The 26,648-nt window shown below is 46.5% G+C and overlaps 1 long non-coding RNA gene across 1 annotated transcript in view; it reads left to right on the top strand.

The window, feature by feature from the left end:
• LOC142067251 (uncharacterized) overlaps positions 1 to 26,648 on the top strand; it is a 307,523-nt gene that overhangs the window by 76,451 nt on the left and 204,424 nt on the right. The window contains exon 5 of the long non-coding RNA XR_012663941.1: positions 2,075 to 2,189. This is a non-coding gene — a long non-coding RNA (uncharacterized LOC142067251). The remainder of the gene's footprint in view (positions 1 to 2,074; positions 2,190 to 26,648) is intronic.

Here is a 26,648-nt window from a genome sequence, read left to right as displayed (position 1 = left end):
TGTTTGATTAGCCTGCCTTTGGAGCTGAAAGTCTAGTCTGGCAGATGAACTGTGTTGGAAAATTAGGGATGTAAACCTGTTTACCAAGATCGGGTGGAATCTTTACAGTTCTCTCTGCAGCCTTTCCAAAGGAGATTTAGCCTATATAACGACGCTGAAGATCTTTTTCTAATTTCTTGGCATGTCGGGTAGTGCGAGGTCTCGAAGCAGGGGTCCGTCGTGCACGGCCCTGCGTGAACTAGCTGACTCCAAAATCCCCTCAAATTTTTTTCCCTCTCCTGACAATAGCCATAAATAACACGGTTGCACAGAAATCATTCGAACAGCACAGAAACAAACACACACACGAAGCCTGGCAGCTTCGCTGCACGGGGTGTCTGTCCGGCAGGGAGCCGCGCTAGAGGGGGCTCTCCGACAGCGCAGCGCCCGCTCTCCCGCTCGCCGTGTCCTGCAGGTTTTAGGAGTGCTCCTTTAATTGTGCTTTAACATGGCCATCAAGTATTTTAGTGAAAAATTTCAGTTTAAAATCTCGGTTTCTTCTTGTTTTTATGTAGCCGCCGGCAGAAAAAAAACAGATAAAACTACCTGCAAACAGGTTCCTGTATTTTCTTCTGTTGGGTTTCCCCCGCACTTGCCGGGTGGTTCAGCACAGGCTGTATCTGTCCGTTTCTGGAGCGAACCAAGCCACTCGTGTGGTCTGTAAGAGCTTCGTTTGGCTGTGGGCAGTTAGGTGATTACAGAAGTGTAGTTGTAATGATTATTACAACTAATGAAGATGCTTGTTGGCAGCCTTTCATCGTATGGGGTCCTAAAACACTTCCCGGATCTGAAAAGTAAATGCAAATTGTCTGACGCATCCTAGGATTTGAAGTCAGAAGGAAGTTGTTCTTGCGGCGGTGCGTAGACCAGAACTACGTTAAAGTCTAATGTGAGCAGAAACACTGTGGCTAACGGAGCACGTGCAGGATTTTGGCTGGGGTTTCTCTAGGATGCTGTGGGCAGACCGAAACGCTTCGCTGTGCCATCACGCTTCCCTCTGCCCCGGAGTCCTGTCCGTTCCCCTGGCTGCACCAACGCGACTCCGGAAACGCACTCACTTTGTACCCGGCCCTGCTCTTCGGTCCAGGGGGGCAGAGCCACTCTGGGGCTGGTGTGTGAGCCCCAGAGCCGGTTACGAGGTTTTCCGTAGTGTGGGTGTGTTTGTGATAAGTTCCTCTTCTGTGGAGAGAAGAAATACAGGTGCTTGCTGCTCCCCTGAGGCTCGGCCCCTCGGGCAGTGGGGTGCACCCCTCCCGGGTTGCCGCTTGCAGCCTCCCTGGGTTTCCCGCTGTTTTGCCAAAACCGCCGTGAGACCCTCAAACGGAGGGTTTGCTTTAAGTGCAGACGGGGCTGTGCCAAAAGCTTGCGGCATGAGCATCGCCACGTGTTTACGTGTTGCGAGGAGCATTCGCTCTTTGACAGCACGTCACAAGACAGCGGATCAAAAAGGTCCGTCTACTTCTCAGACTGCTTCCCAACCCACTTTGCGCTGCGTCAGTCTCAGCGCCCGGGAGAGGCAGGGAGGGGCGGTGGCATTTCGTTGCGAGCGATGCAAACCCCCAGCACAATCAGCTCGACAGAAAAGGGTTTTATTTCAGGCATGAAGAAGGGGCAGGTAAATCAGGAGTGAAGATTACTGGCAAAGCCTACAGGGAGACTATGGGCCAAATGGGAAATCAGAGCAGAGGGGAGAGGCCTGGGCAATCTGGGAGCCAGCGGTTGCACCTCTGTCGCACATCTGGGCAGTGCTCACAGCCCTCCATGCCATGGGTCCCAGAACTGGCTTTAATCTGATGTAGGAAAAGGAAGAGTTTTAATTGCCAGCTTATAATAAACTGTGTATGGCATGTAAATATTGCAAGTGTCAAAAGTTTCCAAATTCATAGCAGCAAACTTATCTGCTTGTTTGTATCATATGGGAGGATGAGCTGTTTTTTCCAACTGGATAGCTGCTGTAATAGAAATATTATACTGACAGCCAAGCTTACTCCCAAACCTAATGCATTTTCAACTTTTTTTTTAATGTTGATTTCAGGAAGCACAGCTCCTGTAATTTGCATCCAGATATCGGGAAGCGATGCGTTATGAGAACATCTCATCTACTGCCAGGGATGAACCTGCAGAAATCACTTATACCAACAGATTTACAGGTAAAACTGTTTTTATTTTAAAAGATTGCTGTGGAAATAGCGATTTTCTGCTTTAGCCTATGAATTGAGAACACTGGGAATTTCAAACGCTTCTGTTGGACCCCCGGGCAAACAGGGGAACGGTCCGAAGGGAGACACAGGGTCACAGAGCAGTGATGAGTGTTCCAGCCTTATCTTCGCCATCTCCAGGAATATAACGAAGGTCTCTTTGGTAGTGGTGAATGAAGTCAGAGCGCTGTAAAAATGAACGCAAATGGGAATTTTACATCGCTGTTGGAATGCAACAAACACCTGTGCCTTGTGGGTTTACATCAAATGGGCTTTTACAGCTGTGCAGTGGCGTCTTGGTGGACTTGGTCTTCCAAGAGACTTAAGTGTTTATTATATTCTGTTTTCATTTGTATGCAGCCTCATGGACTTTGAGCAGATTGGTTGTGAAATTTTCATCAATTGTTCATTACGGGACTGTCAATTTATAGTTCTGGCTGTGTCTTTCACAAACACTTCCACAAGTAGCGAGTTTGAAGAAAGAAAATCAAGGGTTGGACTGGAGTATGGGTCCGTGGTCCTTCTGGGTGATGCTCCCAGGTCAAGTTTGGGTTCGTTATTAGGGAAAGATAGGTCAGACACCTGTGCTGTTGCGAGTTGTTCCTTCTTTTTATTGCATAAATGGAAAACATACAGTTTCCAGAGCTGTCAGTCTGGGATGTACAACAAGCAGTGAGAATAAAAAGTAAAGCTCAGGCATTTGGAAAAGATGGTGCTTTGATACTGTTTTCTCAAGCCAACTTGCAGCCTAAGCAAAATTATACGCAGCTTTTGCCAAGCTTAAGATTTCTAAAATGCTTTGATTTCCCCTCCTTCTCCCTCATTGTTTGGCACTTTGCTTTCAGTGTGCAACCACAGCAGGCGTCACAAATGTAACATGCATGTAGGAACAGGGAATTTTAAACAGTAACATGACAGAGACATCACTAGGTTTTCAAGGAAATGGAAAGTGGGACAGGGGAAAATAATCCAGTACTGCAGTAGGCTAAAGGCTTGATAAAGGCAGAGGTGCTTTGCAAGCAGTATTATTCATCAGCGGCAGTGCTGAGTCAGAGAAGGAAGATCTACAGAAACAGAGCTGCTTTTGGATCACGCCTTATGGCAGAAATTTCCTACTGGATTTTTTTACTGGTGCTCAAGCAACATCACTAGTGAAGCCACAGCAGTTCACGTAGGGAACGTAATGATGAAATTATTTTAGTCATGAAGTCTTCACAGTAGTCACTTGTTTTGCAGAGAGGGTTCTCGGTGCCAGAGCTGGCACTTTCCCTACATTAATTTGGGCCTTGATTTTTCAAGATGGGTTAGGATGCAGAACTAGGTTCGTGTGAGCTCCAGGTATTTGCTGATATAACTTTCTTCCTGGGTGGGTTTTTCTTTTCACTGTTCAGAGGCCTTTACAAGTTAGGAGAGTGCACAGAGGGCCTCCCCCAAAGCTAGTGCCTTCTCTCCTGGGTAACGATCTTTAGATGCTGTAGCGCCATCTCAGAGCATCCTGCCTCCAAACACACAGCTTTGCTTGTAGAGCGGCAGCGCTCCCATTTACGTGGGGTGCTCCTGCTCTGGCTATATCGCTTATAAATAGCAGAGATAAACACGTGTGTGGGTAACCAGCCTGCACGTGGGGAAGTCCTCATCCACAGGTGTGCTGCGTACTGTGCTACGCGCCCGAAGCATGGCCCGTACCCGGGAGCAGAGGTCCCCAGGCAGGGCTCCGCGGAGCCGCCGGCGCAGCCCGGGTGCAAGGCCAGCTTTTGCCTCCCACCTTCTCCTTCACCCACACTTACGTTGCTGGGTTCGGGGGCACCTTTTGGAAACGTGTTTGTTATCCTGCTGCTTTACCAGAGGAGATGATAGAAAAATGTCAAATTACCAGATTAATCCCCCTTGGCAGGTAGCAAAAGCGATCTTTTTTTTTTTCTGAATCACTCTAGAGATGAGTTCTCGTTTTTAAGGGAGACGTGAAGAAATCGTTGCAGTGCAGGATCCAGCACTCGGGTCCTTTATTTGATAAAATTCTTCACTTGGTAACATATTAAGTCTTGACTTTCTGCTATACAGGGGATGACAAATGAAGCATCAGAGGTGGGAATCAAATGATTAGGACTTGTGAAACCCTCATTTTGTTTTGCTGTCTCACTGCGTTACAAGAAAACAATCATCCTTCCCATATTTGCCTTTTTCCCCCCCCTTTCTTTCTTTTTTTCTCCCCTCACAGATTAGTCTGGTACTTGCACTGGAAAGAAAACGGGGAAAAAAGTTGTACCTTTTGTCTTCCTATTTCTGTTAAAATTAATCTGATTTGTGTTCAGGCGATGGCCGTTCCCACTTGCAGTATATACAATTCACCAACCTTGCATCCACAGTTCCTTCTACATAAATCAATCTCTGTTAATTTTATCCTGTACTGAATTTGACCAAACCCTCAGGAATTGGTTATAAAAACTGTACAAGTTCAGCTTTTTATTTTGATCAATTCTGAGGGCTGTAGGCAGGTGTTCCGTAACGTAATCATTGCTCATGGAAAGCTGAAGTGTAGCACAATAATTTTTATGTTGAAAATCAGACAACAAATATTTAGTCGTCTGTGCTGTCTGCTTTGTTCCCAATTTTTGAAATACCAAGTAACTGGTAAGCTAAAAGCACTGAGGATGGAAGTTTTCAAGACTGCAAACAAGGCTAAAATACTAATTTTTAAATGATTTATCACTTGACCTCCGCATGGCTGTAGTGCAGTATGGCTGCATTATGTAACATTATATATGGACATCTAATAACTTTACCTTTGACATGGAAAATATTTTTTCTACATGTACAGACATGTGATTCTGCACTGGTCTTCCAGCCATGTTAGACTAAAAATGAGGGAGTTGATCAACCCAACCAGCTTGGAGAAAAGCACCAGAGACCTTCCAAAACTGGTTGTAGGCTCTGATTCTCTGCAGGAGACCCTTTGGTGCTGTGCGGGCGGGACAGGCGTCGGAGGGCGTGAATGCCTTTCACCCCGGTCCTCGCAAAATGCTGTGATTGTAAAGTCGTGAAACGTTCCTCGGAGTGACGCTGGACGAGGTGTGGGAGGCTCTGGGGTGGGGAACCGCTTGTGACCAATTTGTTCCCCGCAGCTCTGCCCCTGGGCTTCCTTCCTAACTGTCCTGAGCGTGGGCTTAGAAAAGTGGTAGAGGAAGAGCAAGCACGCACCGAGCCTGTGAGAGCAGGGGACCTTTCTTCAGGAAGCCCGAGGGGTAGCTTGGGTCTGTACCTGCCGCTTCCCCAGCGATGCGCAGCTCTTGGGGCAGCGCTGAGACCTTTTCCTGTGAAGTGTGCTCTGAACCGCTCCAACACCCTGGCTGGAGTGGCCTCCTTGCGCTCGGGTCTGTCGGGAAGTGCGCTCGCCCCCCTGGGGAACGTGTCCAGGTGCCAGCTTTGCTGAGGCTTGGTGGTGGAGGCGCTTTGGGTTGTGTGGCTGGCGGGAGGAAGGGCAGTTGGAGGACCAACGAGCCTCAACCTCATCAAGAAATGCACAAGTCTTAAAACCCCAGTTGAAAAACCCCAACAACAGAAAACCCAACCCCAAACTGTTAGACTTTAACGTTTCTTGAAGAAGTTGAGGCTGGGATTTTATTTTTTCCAAGTCTTCTCCTACCTGATAGTAAATGAGTCCAAAAAAGATTTCTGTCATGTTACAATAGAAAATAAGACAGATTGCACCGTTGCTTCAGCTTTCGTTTTAATACCTGCCAATACCGTTTTGCAAATCCTGGAGTGTAATATTAAAAAAAAAAAAAGTGTAGCTAACATGAGGTTAAAAAAATGTCTTTAGTGTGTAAAATATGAAGCTGGATGACACATAGGCAGCTGCAGATGCACTAATTTGATTTCATGCCTTAGAATCAACTGTTCTCCTGCACTGAAAAGCACATTTACATCCATCTGTCAAAGCTGGTTCCTTGTCTTTTCAGAGTTCCTCCGCTCTTGTTTCATCCCATGCTCTGCTCATGGGGGCGAGTTTGGAGCAGACTTTTCCAGCCCACCCATGGTTTTCAGGAACATACAGCAAAAATCTTTTTATTTTTGTTTTCTTCAGTTGTTTTCACCCCTTTATTTTCTTTTCCCTTCTGAGTCTAGGGAGGTATTATTACAGGATTATTAGACACAGAACGTAGGATCTGAGTGTTTAAGCTTTAATCCGCGGAAGCCGAAGCCCTGGCTACAAGGCTGGGTTCATGACATTCAAAATCGTTTGATCCCCAGCAGCGGAGGGTTCGGCATCGCTGAGGGGCAGCACCCGGGCCGGCGCTGCGGTGGCTCGGGAGGCAAGCGGCGCAGGGGGTGGCGTCGCCTGCGGGGTTCCGGTGCGTGACGGGCACGGCTGCGTGGCCCGTGGGAGAGCAGGGGATGGCCGAGGGGCAGCGGGGCTCGCGGGAAAGGCAGCGGGTCAGCAGGAGGACCAGTGCCGGACTGCGGTGCCATCCTGGGTGACCTTGCGCGAATGTTGGAGCTGCGTTTTCGGGTGGTCACCACATCTTCTGGAAAGCAGGCCACCAGAGTTGTGCCGGCAGAGAAGTCCTCGATGACTGGCCTTCGCAGCAGCAGACTGGAGCTCAGGTTATAGTCTGCAAAAAAAGAAACCAACAACAAAAACAAACAAAACAAAAAACCCCCACAAACAAAAAAACACCCAACCCAAAAGCAACAACAAAAAAAGCCAAACAACCCCAACAAAGCAAACAAAGAAAACCCACAAAACAAAAACAAAAAACAACCCCCAAACCAGAAAAGGGGAGTAAATCCCCTTCTGCAGTGTTCTTGTCTTGCTTGTGGAAGCTTTCGGAGCAAGCCCGAAGCCTGTTCCTATGGGCACTAGGCACAGACGAGCCCAGCGGGCGCTGTGTGCTCACAGCGCCGGGTCAGCTGGTGCCTTCAGGTGCTGCTGCAGTGTCTGTGATAAAGATTAATGTCTGCAGGGACAGGCTTTTCGGTTGTTTTTAATTTGCCTTACTGCATAGTATGTAGGGTAACTGAAATCAAAATCAGATCTTGTCCTGCATCATAGGTATGAGTAAAATGAGTATCTTTCATATTCTCACCACAGCATGCGATTCTGAAGATGGAAATTAAGGGTGTCTGATAAGCTGCCAAGCCTTCTCTCTTTTTTTTTTTTTTTAAACTTAGTTTGTAGCGAGTGACTCAAGTTTATCAAAAGCTGGAATTGTTTTATGATTTAATTTGCCCATTTAGATACAGTTGCCATCAAGAATCCATCGCGCCTCAGACATTCGCTTACAGTATTTTGCTAATGGTGGCTGGACCCGTTGTTCACATTAGACTAAAATATGCTTGAAAACAAAACCCGAATGGAAAGAATGTGTGAGGAGAAAATATTAGTGAGCTGTTAAGACTGGCAGTGCTGATGGGTGAAAAATTTTTGCTGCTGTGAGAGGTGACAAGTTCTCTGAAGCTTTTTCCTGGTTGTCAGGGAAGAGTCAGCTCTTAGTAGTAGAACCTGTAGCAAACTCTTGGCAAAGAGAAGGAAAAAAGAGGTCAGCGCTGAAGCTGCATGAAGCTTATTAATTTTTGCTTCATGAATTTTCATAGTGCTAAATTAACTTTAAAGTGAAAAGGCAATTGTCACGTCTTTACCCAACGTATAATTACGCAAACTTACTGCTGAAAGATACAGCAAAGATAAAGTGCTCGGAGCTGGATCGTGCAACTCTGCCTTCTGTTGGCAGGTACTTGGTTGTGCTCCTGGGAGGCTTCAAACCAGCTGTTGCTGGATAAAATGGGACACACAAAATCACTGGGGTTCCAGCATGGCTCTGTATTATCATCCTTAGCCATTCTTATTATTTTTTAAGCAGTGGCCAGGGCAAGAACTGTGGGTGTTATTTCCTTGAAGAATCGGGACTGATAAGGTAATGATTGGGGTGAGGCAGTAGTTTATCTCTCTGGAAGAGAAATCAGGTGGTTAGTGGCATTGTGATACATCCGTAATCTTGAAGCACCTTGATTTTTCTAACACAGCTAAAACAGTTGAAGCATTCAATATGCTTGAAAAAACCTCTGATTTCTGTTATTTAGGGATTTGCCTAAGAAAGATGCACAAAAGCGTATGTTACATTTTAGATGATCTGTTCCGATGTGTGAGTAGAACTCCTACGCTCGTATGAAGGGAGGTGGTATAAAGTACTTCTTGTCAGAGCAGGAGTTATGGCTCTGGGAATACTTGGCGCTCTGAGGGCTTTGCTGGGGCAGAGCTGCAGAATAAGGCATTTTGGTCAGGGGGGTGAAAAAAAAACCTATCCCAGCTCACAGTGATTGACTGTGTCTGGGCTCTGAGCCCTCAACGATCGGGAGCGAGCGTTTTGCTGGTAAGAGCTGCATGCTCAGGTACTCCCTGCAATAGGCTTTTCCTGTTTGTTTTCTTAGTACTGCCAGATGAAATAGAAGAGAATCTCCTCATTCTCTTTTAATTTCAGATCTTCCAGCCTGAAAATTAAAACTGCTTTCTCAGCGGGACCTTTACCTTTTACATCACGTAGCTTCATCCTCCCCCTCCCACTTCCCAACACTTAATGGGCTGTAGGCGGCCAAACCACGAGACCGCGAGAAGAGCGAAATGATAATTCATTCAGGATGGAAGCAGGAGGCAAAATGTAATCCATCATATCTGCTCTATCTCATTATGGAGGTGAGATACAAGAGAGGGCAAGCTGTTAATAAACTGGTGGATGAAGTTATTCTACCAATCTGTTACAGCAAGCGGGGATAGACAGGGGTAGAAGTGCATTATTCACACCTTTTCCTAATCCCTTTGTTCCTTGTTCTGTGGAAATGCCTTTGCAAAGCCAGCGGAGCGGTCTGGCGTAGGGAGCGGGCATCCAGCCCCTCACAGCTCGTACTCCCCTCTTTTAGCGCAGCAGGGCTTCGAGAGGTGCCCAGGCTGGAGGGCGGCAGGGTTCGTTACGGCTTCTGCAGAACCGTTCTGTGTCGTGGCCGTAGCAGGTCTCCTCACGCCTCAAAGCAAAGCTGCTCCCCGGGAACTGTGCCACCTTCTCCCACGAGTTCTGGGTCCCTGCAAGCTGCCTCTGCTGCTCGCTGCCATCCCTCCGGACTGATGTGAGTGGGCAGAAGGCAGCCTGTAGCTCCGGGAGCTAAATTCTGCCTCTGCTGAGAAGTATTTTGGGCAAGCCTTGTGTATTCCTGATATCCCTGCTCCTTGTGCGTGTGCAGCAAGGGAGGCCCCGGCAGCGCGGGGGTGCCGGGATGCTGCACCGTGCCGGGCTGCAGCTCGCACGTGCGTGGGGCCGTTGCCGGCACGGGCACTGCTGGTGTGATGGGGAGCCGGGATCTGAAGGGCTGGAGTGTCACGCCACGCAACATACTCCTACCGTTTCCTTCCTTCATATGCAAACACCCCAGCAGAGGTTGAATCCGGTCAAGTTTAAAAGCTGCCTCTTAGGGAACGATAGAGGCATGTGGGTAACGCGCTTCAGCAGCCCCATGGAATTACTTATTTTGCCCTTTCTTTCCTTACCCACAAAACTACTACTTTATCTTCTGCTGTTTTTTTTTTTTCTTTTTTATCTTGTAATGTCTCTCTGACAAGGATGAGACCTTATTCTGGAGCCTTACTCTGGGCAGATTTGTAGCGTGGCCGTGCTAACAAGGTTTCAGTTTCAAGGCTGTCATTTTAGCGGTGAGCTGGACTGCTGCACACTACCGTCATTTGGTTTGTGTGCGCTGCAGTCTGCAGGAGTGGCATTTCAGAAGGAAAAATGTTTCCATACAGCCAAAACTTATGTAAGATAGTTACCAAAAAGGAAGAGTTCCTAATCACATAAATGTGCTAAGAATGTTTTTTTTGGTTTTTTTTTCTAAAAAAAAAAAACAAAAAACAAAAAACAAAAAACCCAAAACAAAACACAAACCCCCAACAACAAAAAAGCCACCCAAACCAACCAACCAAAAAAAGCCACCCAAAACCCACCCCCAAATCAAACCCAAGGCCCTGTGTGTGCAGGCATCCATCCTTTCTTCATTTTTTTGTTACTTGGTTGGGGTTTTCCACAAAATTGTCAACCTTCTGTTCCTCACGATGCAGGCTGAGAAACTTCTTGAGAGTTCTTGGATCGAGCCGGGAGGCGGGGGAACGGCCGTGGGTCCGGGCGGCCTCAGGCAGGCTGCCTTTCTCGTCCTGCTCAGGCTCTCTGCAGCACCTCCTGGCTGTTGGAGGCATGCTGAGCTGCGTAATTTAGATCCGTAGGTGCTCCGAGTTATAAGGTGAAAGGTATAAATTATTATTATACACATAAATATGGTTCCAAGGAAGGAGCTGTAACAAATGACCAAGCATCTATCCATTTGTATTATGTTCTACTATTAGGAAGTGCTTAGCTGTAGCAGGGGAGAGATGAGGAAAACTAGGTCCTTAAATCTTGACCCCCTGAATTTATGATTACTTGTGTTAATTCCTCACACCTTCCCCTGATCTGGCCTAAACGTAGGGCTCACCCCCTCCACTGACAAAGCCTTCTAATTCATTGGTGCCCTGACTGTTGTTTTCCACCTTTACTATACCCGATGTCTCAGTACGTGGGTAAACTTTAATGAAACTCTACCAATAACTCCCTTGCCATGAAAGCACTATTCCTTCCTCCTCTCCACCTTCCTTCTCAGCTGTCACCGCGCTGGCAAATCGTAGTAGTAATAACAACAGAATAACTTGCAGAAGATAAATGAGGTTCCTGAGCTGAAAAGACTCGCTTACTCTGTTTGCACCAGGGAGGACTAGATTGAGACATAACCTTATTAGCATTTCTGTATGATCACAGTAGGGCTGCAGGGGTTGAGACTAAATGTTTTCCAATTCAAAGGAGAGGAGAGCAAATTTACAGATGATGACTTTATTAAATTTAAATTACTATTAAAAAATCTAGGCAAGGCTTCAGTGATGACATGAAAATCTCTTTCAGTTTTTTCCTTCCCATTACACAGGATTTCAAGCAACTTCCATGAGAAGAGGAGTGCTTGCATAGTTTCCCTCCCTTCATACTTGGACTTGATTTTACACAATTTTAAATTGAATTAGTAAACATTAAATTTCTTCATTTTTGTATGTGGAGCAATGGAAAAAAAAAAACCAGCTTTGAAAATAGCCAGTAAGGGGCTTCGCAGGAAGCTTTGCTGACGTTGGCTCCCTGCGCTCAAAGCGTCCTAACGCGTAGGTTCAAGTCAACAAAAACCTAGAACGGAAACGAATGTTAGCAAATACACAAAATAATTAGTTTTGTTCTGTCTCTTGTATCGTCCTGAGCGAGCCGTAAATTGCCTAGAGCTGTTCTTGAGAAGAGAGTAGATTGTTGTTACTTCAGTATCTCTCACTCTCAGTAAATGGCTCAAAGCGTTATCAGAAATTCTAGTCTCACTTTCATTCTTCGAATAGCGATAATGGCCGTATCCTAAAAGGTGCTTTTATAGAAAGCACTAATTACTCCTGCTTTGTTGCAAGCCTCGCCAGGGTTTGCTGACTGATAACCTCTCCTCTCCTTGGAAATTTCCTTTCCAAAACAGGACTCAAATACTTGAGAGCGAATTTGAGGAAGATGTCAGTGCCATGCTGAGCTAATTTCTGAATAAAGGATTTAATTTCCTAGAACTGCCGTCTGGCATCTTTCAGAAGCTCAAAGCTTGTTCTAAAAAGGAAGAGCAGGAATGTGACGTGTGTATTTGCCAGAAACCACTGGACCCGAACAGAACGCCAGTGCGTGGCAAGGAGAAGAGCACTTGTGGTGGACCCAGGCTGTTGGTAGCAGCGCCGGCAATACCATTAATGAAGGAAGCAGGGCTGCACGTGTTTGACAGGCAGTGTTTCATGTCTCCTTGGAGCCTGTACGTCTCCTGAGTAATGCAAGCAATCTTATTCAAATTTCAAGTTCTTGATGACATAAAGAAGGCATATGCTACTGAAAAATGATGATAAATGCATATTATCGTCATTTAAGCTATCCATCAGTAAGCACTTTCCTGAATAAGCTGGAGGAAGCACTTTAGTGTGTTCCAAATCTGCTGGGTCCATGGTCCTGGAGGGCTGGATTGCACATCTTGCCGTGGACAGATGTTAATGAAGGTAATTGAAGATGTTATTAGGAGAATGTGTTTTTTATCAGAGGTTGCTTATGGCATTATTACTCAGAGTTACACTTCATTAATATCCATTTTTCATGGTTTTGCTTTGCCATTCATTAATTGCATGACCTTGTGTCATTGGAGGAAGTGTCAGTGATAGAGTAAAGAGTGCATTGCGAGTACTGCGCCATCCTCGCTTGCCACGGTTTGTCAGCCTCCAGTCGAAACCCCTGTTTTCGAAGCTTTTACAGCTCAGCCATAAAAGTAAAGGCAAACATCCCTAGGTCAGGAGCTGGGCGTGCAAATGCTGAATTAGTGTTTGTGCGGTTGTAACGAATAACTTATTGCCCCGCTTGTAAAGCCATCTCACAAACAAACAAGTAAATATCAACCGGTAGAGAAGCACGTGGTTATCATTCAATTTTCCTTTTAAAAAGTACAAGATGCTTCAAATTTGCTAGTAGCTATTTTATGAGAAAATGTTTTACTGTATCGTTATTGGAAGTGCTTGATGATTGTCTTCCATTGGAATCACTGTCAAATTTTTCCATGCAATCACATTTTCTTACTGGCAGTTTTGTTTTGATAACTATGGCTTAGTCAGAACTCTTGAAATGATAACATTCAGAGAAATACCAAAATTAATTTGAAAATGCTGATTATATTGAACTTTGACACCCACAAATTTGTAGAAAAGTCCTTTTCAGAAAAAGTCTGCATATATGTGATGATGGCAATGAGGTGTGTACACGGAGCATGTGACACTTGGGAAACTGAAACACCTTCGCGGGGGATGACTAAGAATCTGGACTTGGAAGACTGAAGTTCAAGATTTCTCTGTTGTACTAACTGTCAGCTCAGTATAATTAAGGAACAGAATTTTCACAGGAAAACAAAGCAATTAAAGCAATTAAATACCAAAGTAATCATCACACAAAGAATAACAAGATAGTCTTTTCCGAAGTGAACCAGTCTATTCGTTCACGACGTCTGGAGGCGGGCAAGGGGCAGTGGAGCAGGCTGCAGTGCTAATTGACAAAAGGCATGGCCTTAAGTCATCAGTAAGATGATTATTTGGCAGGCTAATGCTGATTTTTATAATATCGACAGTTTGATTAATAAGTTAATGATCTTAATTTCCATATTGAGTTTTGTCACTTTAATTTGTCTAACACGCTGGCAGGATGAATGTTGGCACAGGGAAATCCATATAAGAAGAAAACGGCAGAAATCCCAAGCTAATGGTGGCACGTTGGTCTGAATTTCCCTGTTTGCCCAGGCCCCTCCGTGCAGCCAGCGCCGTGTAAAGCAGCCGTTCATGTGATTTACTCTTGTTAGTTCTCTTACGCTGCCAGAGAATCAGGTCCAGTATCTTTAATAACCATGTGTGTTGCCCAATTATCCTAAATTACTTCTACATCTTTGTTTCCCAACATTGCTACAACATTCTATTTATTCAGTACTAGGTGCTGTCTAGAAATTATGCTCTATTGAGTCCAACAGAGGGAAAACTGTATAAAACTTAATGACGTGTCTTATTGACGTTGATCTGGTGATGCATTCTGGGCTTAGAAGTATATCAGTGTTTTCAGACAAGGTGCATGTCTGTGCCTGGTAAAAAAATTATCAATACTAGTTAAAACCCTTTAAGCAAGTATCTGAAAGCCTTACAGAATGCCTTCTCTTGCTTCCCATTTAAAAAATATTTATGGCTAATATCCTCAGATGAGATATGAAAAATACAAGCGCCTTCTCCATCGTTCCGATGTAGTTAGCTGGCTGAAGCCCTTGCCTGGAGCAGCAGCGGTTCTTCCAAGGCGTCTCCTGTTTGGTCGTTCCCACAAGCTCCCGTGCAGGGTTCGGCAGCTTTGGCGCTCCTCACCTCCAAATCTGCCTGATTCGGATTAAAAGCTCCTGTGTCTGGACTTGCCAGCTCCGTTTCCAAGGCATTCACCCCTCTGGTGTCTTCGCTGCCTCATCCTTGCGTTTAGCAAATTTTCTTGAAACTGGAGCTCTTCCCAGTCCAACTTCTGCAGTAACTGGTGTATGCCGAATGGGGAACCCTTTCCCTGAAAAACTCCCAACTGCCCTTCTTCTAGTCCCTACATTTTCCTCCCAAAGGAACATTCCTTCGTGCTTTCCTTGCTGCCGTCAGTGCAAAGGGGTACACAGCTTTATTCTCTGCCATGTGTTTCTGCTTGCTATTGTTTGTTTCTGAGAGCTGAATTCCAAGAGCGTATCTGGTAAAGGGAGACCGTCTCTTTATTAATGCACTGTAATATCAAGTATATTAGCATCAAGTTCTCACTCAACTGTAAGTGTTACTTAGGGATATTAATCAACTGCTGCTTTATTTTAATGTGCTAATTTGGGATTAATGAACGTAAAGGCTTGATTTAGAGAGAGATCTTTGATTTGTAGCTTCCATGGTACCTTCCCTTCCATTTTCTTTGGCCGCAGAACTCCAGCCAGATTACAGTTCCAGACTGAGTAGTATTAGTTACTTCTAAACATTAGTTACTCCTCTCTGGAATCATCTGTTCCTTTCGTCCATCCCATCGGAGGCATTACGGAGGACGTGTCCTCAGATTGCGGTGATGGCCCGTGGCTGCTTCTCACTTTCTGCATGGAGCAGAGTGCTGTGGCTGCTGCTGGTGCTCAGAATAGAAAAGCCTTTTTAGGAGGAGCTCTCAGACCTGAGCAAAGCTGTGACAGCAAACTGGGAGACATGCCTGCGGAGGCAGGTTCCTGGGAAATAAAGTTTTCAGGCAGCAGCAGGGGATGGTGGTGCAGACGCTGCCAGCTCACTGCAGCACCTTGCAATGGCTCTGCCCTCACTGAAGGGGTGAGATCAATTCTTCAGAGGCTCTGCATCGCTTGGATTTTAGCTGTTTGTTAAATTTGGTTGCTTATGTAAATAAACTCCAAAGGGGTGCTGCTCATAAGCAAGGCAGGCAGCTGGGGGAGAGAGCAAGTGGTGTCGGCATTATGAACTTTTAATGAGAAAGTCATTAAGGAGGTCTGTCTGTCTGCCAACCAAAGTGTTCAGAAATGCGCTTTCCAGGACAGCAGCTAGGTTTAAATGCTGTAGAAACGCAGCAGAAGCGGACCTGCAGATGGTAAAGCACTCGGCCATCGCGGGGGTGCATGGCCCAGGGGAGAGGAGTGCAACGCATGGAGAGCTCAGGGGAGCTGAGCTTTTCCTGTGTGCTGGAAGCCCTGGAGGGTTTTTTTTGGTACTGGAAGGAGGTTAGAGATCGTACCTGAGATGTAACCTGTGCTTCCCCTGCAGAAAGCTTGCAAGGTTTCTGGGGAGTCGGCTAGTTTTGTGTTCGGAGCTGTGTAAGCTTCCCAGTACGGAGCGCTGCGTTCCAAAGTGCCGTGTCCTTGGGACGGACGGTCCCTTCTGGCTCGTGGTCACAGGTCAGCGCAAGCTGCTGCTGATGGAAGTTCAGTGTATGTCTGGGTCAGGCCTGGTGAAAAGCGTAATTAGGATTGCTTCCCAGTGGGAATTTTTTTGTCCTTTATTGTAGAAAGCTTTCTTTTCAGTAGTTTTGATGGTGTTTGTTCTTTAATGTGGTTTTTGGTCTTAACAGTTTTAGACCAGAAATTCTCGTTACTGATTACATAAAAATATAATTTAAAAAACTAGACTGTTTTACAGTTTTTAACCCAAAAAGATATTTATATCTTTCACTGGTAATGTTTTTGAATCGTTGAGGTCCTCAATGGAAAGTGAAGAAAACCATTTTCTAGTAAATGGTGGTAAGGATGGGAGAGTCTCTGGTTCCCGACCCGTTAGCGTACCAGTGCTGGAATAACAGCTTCGCTTCCAGCCTCCACACCAAGCTACTGGCAGGGAGAAAATGTTTACTCCTGGTGTCCTTCACCCCAGGCCACCTGTGCTGTTCAAGCCATTCAAGGTCTTATGGAGAGAACAACGTTAAGTAACTCTGAGTTTGCATGCTTTTTCTGATAAACTAGTGCAGAACGTGCCTGCAAGCACTAATTCAGCACCTCAGAGCGACGTGATGGGGTAGATAATTGTTCTGAATTCATAAAAACATGTACTGAGGTGAAGTGCCTCGCAGCAAGCAGCACACCCAGACCTGTCTCTTCCCGTGCTCTGTCCTGATCACCAGCCCGACCCCTCCTGCAGGAGTCTGGAGCTCAGGCGTTGTTCGAGGGAACTATGATCATCTCAGATGGAGACAAAGGCACTTCTAAGATTTTTTTTTTTTCATCTTTTAGTTATATTTCATTTATTTATCTTTCAATGTGATCTGATGAATAACTGTACCTGCCCTCTCATAGTGTCTTTTATTATCATTAGTGTTTATGCTCTGTATAACTAAGAAAATAATTAAGCGTGCCGTTTTTTATTTGCAACAGAGTTTGCCAAGATGGTGGTGAGATGTGTACAGTATATCATAATTTTATGGTGTCTCTGTAGCCATACAAAAGCAGTAGAAGAAAAATGCCATATAAACAACTACTCCGACAGAGTTCGAATGATCCAGTAATTTTGATTTATGCTTTGCATTTCATGGAACTGTATTAGCAGTTAAAGTCTGTGGTTAAACGATTCCCAGCACAAAATGAGTCAGAAATACAAAAGAAGGCTCACAGTGTAAGATTTAGTGCTGTGGACTTTGTTTAAATCCGGAGTCTGCATGTAAATTATAGTCCTGGTTGTCACTTTTAACTAACAATCCCAATCAATACAGCATGGCGGGGTAATTTGTCCAGTATTTCTTTACGAGATGGTAAACTGCAGTTTAATTCTCATCTCTCTTCAAAGGCAAAGAAAACTCATCTCTCAGACATAAAGTAATAGTGTGACCTAACGCTTACTTCAAAATAAACCTGGCTGCCACCTAATCATTATGCATAACACCAAGTCAAGATGCAACGCTATGGGAGTTCTATATATAGCAAGAACATACGGCAGTAGATAGTGAAAAATGACAGGACTGGCGATGGGATTCAATAGTTAAAATGACTTGAAGAGGACAAATGGGGTTTATCCTTTCCCGGAGCAACTGCTTTTTTTATTTAAGACTTTGAAATCTTTGCTTCCTGTTTTCCTCACCGTTGGCCAGCTTCCTTAGCCTACAGTTTTCACAGAGGAAAATAATACCCTCATATAAAGGACAACGGCCCAGCCTAGAGCAGATAGAAAGTAGTCTCTCTCTGAGGCAATTAATGGAACAGTGTAGACTGGCCATAGGGGTAACATCATTATTACTGTTTTTTTGGTGGTTGTCGCAAAGGTCACTTTCCCAGGAGTGTGTGGTGCAAGGTACAGTTGCTCCGAGATCAGCTCTGTTAGAGGAGAACAATTGTTCAGATGCTTTGGTTATTGTCTATGTAGGACTCCTATTCAGGACAGCATTAGTTGCATGTCCTATATTAGTTTGCTTACACATAGGGCTTCAAATGCTTTAATGCTCTAAATTGAAGCTCCCAAGAAGCAGCAGTAAATTACTTTCTTGAAATCATCGGTTAAAATATAATCACTTTTGCCCCAATTAATCCTAAAGCACTTTGCAACCTGTACACCCTCTCTGTCTAGGGATAATGAAACCAACCATCTTTGAAACAGAACATACCATCTGTTTAACAGGATGGAACAGCACTATTAAACATCTTTGAGCAAGAAAAGGCTATGGAGTAGGCATTCATTGGAAAATACAGGGGACGTCTGGGTAGATGTAAGGTGGTTGCCCATGCTGGAAATCAGCCAGGACACAAGGGCGTAAGCCCCGCTGCAGTGGAAATCAGAGGTGCTGCTGTGACTCTCGGCGCAGGGCTTTACCCAGCGATGCTACGAGCCTCAGCTTCGCTCACGTGCTGCCCCTCCAGCCCAGCGCTCCCCAGCCGGGCACTAATTGTCGCAGAAACCCGTAATGACTTTGAAGAGAAGTGAAGTGGCCATCGTCAGCAGATCTGGGTCCCTAATGCTGTATTGACGCAGTCAACCATAAGGTCTCAAACGGGGGTAGTTAGGTCTGTTGTGTCCGTGATCTCGGAATAATGCTCTTTCTGTCACCTTTATTTCCATGGAGATCGTAAGGGCTCTCTGGGGACAGTCGCGATTGCGTTGGAGGGACGGTATTGATTCCAAACAGCTGTGCAATTAAACAAAACAAATCATGCCAATCCACCCAAGGGGATTGATCGGCAGGGAATTGTTTTGCTGTCTTTTAGGTACAAGCATCCAGTTTTCGAAGCAACCAATGTAGCGGGGAAGAGGAGTTCAGCTCAGCTCTAGAACTGAAACAGAGCCGTAATTTAATCCAAGTTAAAACTCCCCTTGTCAGGAGGTCTCTTGGATAGGAACAATTCCCTTGTACGAGAACTCAGTCCTAGGACTCTGCTCCTTGGAGAGGAGAAGACATGCATCAGTAAATCGTGTTCTAGCCAGTATCACAGTAGATAAGGAAAATGCTTAGGGCTGAGGGATCTAAGCTACAGCACTTATAAGGTACCAGAGCACCTCAGAAAAGTGTCGTTTACTGATCTCTTGCAAGGAAAATGTTGACTCCTTTTTGTAAATTGCATTTTCCATCAAAACTCACTGAGACTGAAAAATTTCTTCTGGCTGACAGGCTTTATGTGTTCCAGTTTGATGTGAATGTTTTGGCCGGTAGAGCTAGAGAATAGCCTGAGAACGATCACACACACGAACACGTTTGTTGGGTGACAGACAGTGTCTTCGTTTTACAGGCGAAGTTGCTTTAAGAGTACTTTTTCTCCTGACTCTTGTCTGTCTTTCCGTAATGGGATGTTTGCCACCTCTCGTTTCTCTGTGCTCCTCGGGGCTCCCTTTACGACTGCACGTAGCAACTCTGCCAGCACGAGAGCCTCGGAAACTCCAGCTGCACCTCCAGCCTTGCGCGTGGATGACCTTGGAGCCCCGGTTAACGCATCACCCAGTCTCTTTAAACTTCACAGCACGACGCCTACTGTAAACAACTGACAGAGCCCACATCACGCTGCAGCTCCGAGTGACCTGCCAGGGGAAGGAGGGGCTGCCCCGGCCTCAGCCCTCCGCAGCCTGACAGCTCTGTCAGATACTCTAATTTCCTCTGCGTGGCTGTCACTGCTGCTAACAGCAGTGTGTTTGCAGTGACAGTGACGCTCTCGGATGCTCCCAACTTCTGGAAGGCTGAAAACCGCTCTGCTGTTCCCCAGCCCTGGAAAAGAAACCTCATCGCTCGCAGCAGCAGAGCCCGTAGGGACGGGGGATTTCCCTGGCTCTGCACAGCCCTTACGGACCCGGGTTATTCCGGATTCTGCTTCAGCTGGCACAGGGCACATCTGGAGCAACTCTTTGGCGTGGCTCGAGGAGAAGTAACAGCAAAACCAGTTTTATACTGTGCAGGGTCTGGCCCCGCAAGCCTCCTGCCTTGCGCGTTGTGAATGTGCATTCGTGGTTACCAAAACTTTTCACGTGCATCCCAGAGCTAATTTGTTGCAAAGGAAGGATGGCAAGCGGGGAACTGAAGGGCGGAATAAAGAGCAAAATATCTAACTTTAATATGCAGATGGCAGAGTTAATCCAGTAGATTAGTGTAGCAGAAGAGAATAATTTCTAACATTAAGGGAGCTATTTCTTAGCCTGATTAATGATACCATGAAAGCATATGGGTCGGAAGAGATGGGCTCTAATGACTTGCTGATTCTTGTTTTGCACGGTTCTATAGAAATTGCAGACATGCACAAATTATAGAGTCAACACATTACTGGGTAACAAAAAAAAAAAGCCAGAAATGGCAATTTCCTTAGGTGGAAGGTAGGTTTATGCATGTCACATCACAGCTGGCATCCTTGCAAATGCAATGGCTTTGATGGCAGTTGTCCGCTAAAATTAGCGGGTGGGTAGCGAGAGAGTAGAATTCAAAACTAAGTAGTCTGTGTGAGGGCACCACGGCAAGATCGAACGTACATCCCAGGAATACCTGACAGGAGATGCCTCTGGAAGGGTGCGTTTCCTAACAGAGAGCATGGTGCGAATCCTGCTTCGCGGGCTGCACCTGGCAGGTGTGGGCCGCTAATGCTTCCAAAACACGTGGCCGTTTTTCTGGTTGACATTTCTTAAGCGATGAGCGCGTAGTCTGCGTTTGGGGCTGACACAGCACTTGTTCACCCCCGTGGTCTGCCAGCTTCAGTTTTTGGATAGCATTTGCCAGACCTAGAAGCGAGTCCTCGCAGACTATTGCCGGTCTGTGATGAAAAGATTGGCGTTAGTGCATTCTGGGAAACTCTGGAAGACTTTCAGCAGAAAATAAGGTAGGCTGAGAAATGGCTGTAGACTCATGAGCTAGAAATAATTAAGGTAAATCCTGGAGCATTTCGGTTCCCCTTCTTCGCTCTGTTTTCAAACAGAATATTCTGCATGATGAATTGTGAAAATGCAGCACATGCTGTGAGGTTTTAACTGTCTCCTCAGATCGTAAAGGGAAGGAAAAGGAATCCTGGTATTGTTGATAGTTTAGGAGAAAGCTAAATAAAGCACAGGAAGAAAAAGGCTATACCTTAAAAATTAATTGTTCAAGTACCAGGTCATTGTAGAGTAATGCACCGTGAAATTATGTTATTCTCCAGGAGAATTTCCATAATGTTTAACATTCCATGACACATTCTTTTTCTATTGAAGTTAGTTAAAAATAGTACATAAAAGTCCTCAGTGTGGGGAGAGAGCCTAAGTCTGGCTTGAAACAAAGCATCGGCAGCAGGACCGCGCCGGGAGGGGGTTGAGCCGCCTGCGCCGTGCTACCACGCAGACCCTGGCGCCGCGGCAGAAGCCGTAAAACCCTGCCCGAGCGATCTCACCGAGCGAGTGTGCTGAAGGAGCCATTAGTCTTGGTGTGTTTTTACTGTTATTCACATTGGGATAATGAGATTATTGGAATATTTTCTTTTTTCTAATGAGAATGAGACAGAATACCTTGGTCGCTAAATGATTTAGTCACAGAGGAAAGCCATTAGTCTCTACTTGATTGCTGTCAAATGGTGGAAAATTGGAACATTATACTGATATTTCTTGTGATGGGCCATATTTTTCCCGCTTGTTCGGTGTCAAATGAGACGGTAGAAATATTTGTTGAAAATAATGTGGTTCTTCATAAGCTTCGGGAAAGGAAAACAGATGCCGGCGTAGGGCTGGCGGGTGGAGGCTGGCCTGGGAGGCGAGCGGAGAGCTGCAGCCTCCTGCTGCGCGCGTGGAGCGAGGGGGATCTGCTCCCCTGGAATGTCCCCCCGACGGGAGCACCGTGCTGGTCTCCACGGACCAGACTTGATCTAAATTCAAGGCAATACTGAGTTCCGAAGGGCATTTCTATAAAAAAGGCATTTGTTTATTTTGCAAAGCAGCACACCAGGAAAGCATCTGTTTATTTACATGTTTTATTAGTGTGACAAGTGCAGCCTCCTGGAGGTTTGGAGGCCATTTGAATCGTATCTGAAGTGACCATTTTTCTTAAAAAATTCTCCTGGACTGACTCTGTAGGCACTAAGCCTTGTGACGCTCCCATGAATAAATATTAACTCCCAAGCTTTTATTGGCACTCATGCGAAAGCCCACAAGGTTTTCAAGCCATAAAATGGAAAGATGACTAGGTAAGAGGTTCTGATGGCCAGAGGTAAGAAGGACTGTGGTTGAACGGTCAGCCTTCTCCTGGTAGAGGAATAAAATCTAAACAGCGAAAGAAATAGCCTTGCTTTGTGTAGTTAACATCTGAATTTTTTTTCCTATTTAAAAAAAAGTCTTAAACGACTGTGAAATAAGATGTTGAAAGTGCCTAAAGTGATTGATGGGCTTTTTTTTTAGGAGTTAGGCTTTCAAAATGATTGTGGTGCTCTTGGAAATACTGCCTTTGCAGCTACGAATGGGAGCAGAGTGCATCCGAGTACTACATTCCTCCTTTTTATTTCATTTTTACTCCTTTAAGCTCTGCAGATGCAGCAGTTTCCTGGCAGGAGATGATGGGCCAGAACTGCTAACCAGCTTCTAGATGCAAGAATAATTATAGCTTGGTTTTATAGATGGCACCGCTCAAGAAACGGTGGAACAGACTCTCCGGGCATCGGGGCTGACCCAAACCTTGGCTGTGGTTGCAGAGCCCCGGCTGGTCCGTGGGCACGATGGGGACCGTCCATCTCGCAGGGCTGTGGTGGGGCAGGGTGGGATGCAGCCGCTGCCCCGACTGGGGCCACCGGGTTGGATCACGTCTCTGCAAGACACACTGATAGGAGGAGGCAGCCTGAGCTGCTCCTCTGCATATGGAGACACAAATGCCTGTGCAAGTCATCTGGGTGGCTTTCTGCGGGAAATAATAGGCTGTCAGAAACAAAGGAGTGTCTCACCCAGAAGTCAGCAGAGCTTATGAGACCCGTGGTGTGGGAGGGCTGCTGCAGCTCCATCTGGTGGGTGGCAGAGGGTCCCTTTTGGGCCACGGCTGATGGTGGGTGTTGTCTGGTTTGTTGGCTTTTACTAAGCGACTGCTAGGAAATCACGGTGTCCGGCACAACTGTGAAACCCATGGCACTGTTGACGGGAGGCTCGTGCTTTGCAGTGAAACTTCACTGTGGAGAGAAAGTAAAACTCTGCGGGCTCACCCTGCCCAGCAACAGGAGAGTCTGCTTATCCTCACCGTGCATCGCCCCGGCGCGCTGTCCGCCCTCGTCCTCGATGGCTCGGCGGTAAAACCGCATGGCAGGGACAAGAGGAAGACGGGGGAGGGAAGGGCAATATCGGTTTTGGAGGCAGCAAGCCAACCTGAGCCTTGCAGATGTGGCAGCAGGACCGTACAGCCCAGAGCCCGCTCGGCAGGGTCCGGGTCAGGGCGAGGGGGAGCCTCGTGCACCCGCTGTGGGGATGCAGAGAGGCGGGTGTCTCGCCCCATCCCCTGTTTCACTCTCCAGACGGACTAGCTCCAGATTATTTAGCAGAATTGATAAACCTTGGCTATTTCAGACTTCCTTATTTACCTTTGTTGCCTCTCTCCCTCCTTTCCCCTGCAATAAATGTCTGCTTTATTTATTCAAGCCTGCACCCCTCTGCCCCTAAATCACCAAACTCTCGTGTCGCACAACAACAAAGCAGAGCTGCTTGCAAAGACAATTTCCAGCTCAAGAGGACCATACGCTACAACAGCTGAATTTTAAATGAAGGGATTTTTTTTTTTTTTTTTCCATTTCCCCCCCCCCAATCTCCGTTGTCATTCTGCACTAATCTTTCACCCTGGCAGGGAGTCATCACAAAGAGTTAGTGGTGAGGCTAAAAGGGAAGGCAGAGGGCTGCTTTACACCACCTTGGGCTGGTTCCCTGTAGCACTCACCTCTTCAAAGCGCGTATCCTTTAGCAATGGTTTACTGTCAACTAATAGGAAAGAATTTGGGTTTAATTCATGACTTTTTTTTCCTCTGTTATTATGGCACCATTACTGGATCTTCTATGAGCTGTGAAGAGTCTTAGCGCTAGGACTGGGGATGCTGGGAGGAAAAGCAGTAATAAAGGGGGGGAAACAGTGTGACAAAACACGCCTGGTCCATTTTGGAATTAATGATTTTCAGAAGCTATCAATTACATCCCTTAACTGGGGAGCACAGATTATAAAGAGGAATATAATTAGTGGCAAATGCTGTGAGATATATAAAGACAAATAGGGGAGTGGGATGAATGGGAGCTCATAAATTTTACTGAGAACCACATTTGGATGTAATCATTTATTACTGGGGGTCCCTTGAAGTGATTCCAAAATGCAGGTTGTGCACACTGGAGCAGGAGAGAGGTCACTCCCATTACTAAATCAAGTGTAAGAGATTATTGATTCACAAAGAAAAATTGGTGTGTTTTAAAAGTGGAAATAAATGGACTCAGTGCAGCGTTCCCTCTTTGCTATCAAGTGGCTCTTTATAGGTTTGCACTTGGTCCCCTGCGGTGCCCCGTTGGTGTGATTAAATAGCTTTCTCTGCCCGAGACCGTACCTTCTACCTTTCCCTGGGCGAAGTTCAGGGCCTGGGTAGAGGCTTGCTAGCAGGCAAGCGGGGACCCGCTGTAGCTTGTGCAACGTGACAGTAGGTGAACCTTTGGGTTGCCTTTCAGTCGTGGATCTCAAAACAAGGTGCGGACGTTTTCCTTGCTAGCTCGCAGGTGGCGCAGCCAAGGCGCGGAAGGACGCTGGGAGGTAGCGTTACGGTGATGTAGATCTGGAGAGCTCCAGCAAGGTGCAGTCCCCTCTTGCTAGCGCCAGCCCGTCTCTCTGCAATACCGGGACCTTTGCTGGGTGACTGATAGAGACACGCTATCACTCCCAAACCGGCTTTTTTCCAAGTAATATACCTAATCATTATTAATGACAAAAAGGTGACCTATAGGCTTCCAGATAGAATCCATTTTTAAATCTCCTGTTTTCCCCCCAATCCTTCAATCTAATTAGGCTCACATCAGTATATTATTACAGAATGTAATCATTCCTTTCTTCTAATAACATTCATGGATAATTTTATTTCTCATTTTCAGCCTCCTACTCCTGTGGTGTAATTAGTGTCTCTGGCACCTCGTGACGCTCAGAATGAGTTGCAGCTGCTAATTGCTAATTGAAAAATTAGAAACTCAGTTAGAAAAAGGATCTAATTAAAATGAAATTAGATAAAATCCCTTCAAACTAGTTTCTTCCTCTTTGCTTTTTCCCCCAGTTTTGTGATCACAGAGCCATTAGCACTTGCCAATTACATTTAATTGTTAAACACAAATACATTTTTAGTTGACTTTTTACAGTAACCTTTTATTAGTGAAAGAAATGCACGTTTATCAGGGAGGCTGTGAGTCTCTCCTACCCTAAATTTCAGCAAATCACCTACTGATCTTTGCCGCCCTGCGTGCGGGTCGTGGCCTGGCACCATCCTCCCCGTCACTGGGCAGGACGGGGCTGCCCCGGCGCTGCGGGGAAATCGGGCGAGAAATCCCTGTACGTACAGAAGCTCTTTTAGCAAATGCCCAGCCTATGCTTCGGGAGGTGCCCGTGGCACCTGATATCTTCCCGATACCAAACCAGGAGGAAATAGGTTTCTGGCACTGCTCCGGCGATCCTGCTTTGCGTGTCTGCTCTCGTGCACCCGCCCGTCCTCACTGCTCGGCCGGGCTGGCGGCTCGCGTGGAGGGAGGGGTGCGCCAGCTCAGAGCCAGCCCAAACGAGGGGGGTCGAGTGCTGGAAAGCAGCCCTGTAACGTGGAGCAGTTATTGCTGTGGCAGGTGCAAAAAATAAAGATTTAACGGTAAATCTGCCGACAGTAAAATGTGGCCAGACCTATTTGTGGTGGACGGAAATATTTTGTGGGCTGGAGCGTAGCCCAGAGAGGCGACTGGCAGCTGGCTCTAGCTGGCCTCGCGTCCCGACCTCGGGGTAACCGTCGGGTCGTGACGCAGAACCGGACGGGGCTTTTCGTAGTCCAGTGCCTGCGCATCGTCGTCCTGGCCCCTGGAGAGGGGCTGCAGCAGGGACGTGAAACTCTTCCCCAAACATGCAGACCTGCTGCTCTCTCTGCGATTTACTGCGCGCTTTTATAGCCATAGTCCTCTTGTCGGCTTGACCGGGAGGTCTGTATAACATTCCATAGCGGCAGCGGAGAGATGGAAACGTATGAACTACCTTTTTCTAACTCCAGGGGAAGTGCCCCTCTGGTTCGCCTCTGACACTGACTCAGAGAGGACTATACAGCGATCATTAATGCTAACGGAACTATTCACACGCTTAGCGTTAAGCCACGCACATAAATCTTTTCATGGTCTGAGCGATGTGATGTATGCAGGGTAAGACCAGGTTTGTAGGTACAGGGAATATCTTTTATTAGCCTAATGAGTGGTTCGGAAGAACTGGCAAGTGCTTGTGCGCCCAAGTGCTTTGCAGCGCGCGCAGAGCTCGGCACCGGGCGGAGGAGGGCTCCTCTGGGAATCCCTGGGAGCAAACCTCGGCGAGTATGTCAGTTCAGTCCCTACGGACGCCAGCACCGGCACTCCAGCGCAACGCGGAGTCAGTGTGCGGTGAGCGCGGCGCTAGCGCTTGAAGCGAAGTCTAAGGGCTGCTTGGGCTTCGTGTGGGGTTTAAGTTGTGATTTTAGGCGGGGGCCAAACCCAGCTGCCCAGAATTGCCCTAAAATGGATCCTCCCAGCGCGTGGAGCCTCCATCTGGCTCAGTCTGCTTCAGTGCAACCCAGCCAAAGCAGCGAAGAATTGTAGCCTTCTGGCAGCTGCTGTTCTGAGGAAAATGGAAGAGT

Source organism: Phalacrocorax aristotelis, chromosome 21, assembly GCF_949628215.1.
Source record: "Phalacrocorax aristotelis chromosome 21, bGulAri2.1, whole genome shotgun sequence".
NCBI lineage: Eukaryota > Metazoa > Chordata > Aves > Suliformes > Phalacrocoracidae > Phalacrocorax > Phalacrocorax aristotelis.
Note: the sequence above shows the minus strand (reverse complement) of the source record. Positions and strands in the feature narration are given on the sequence as shown.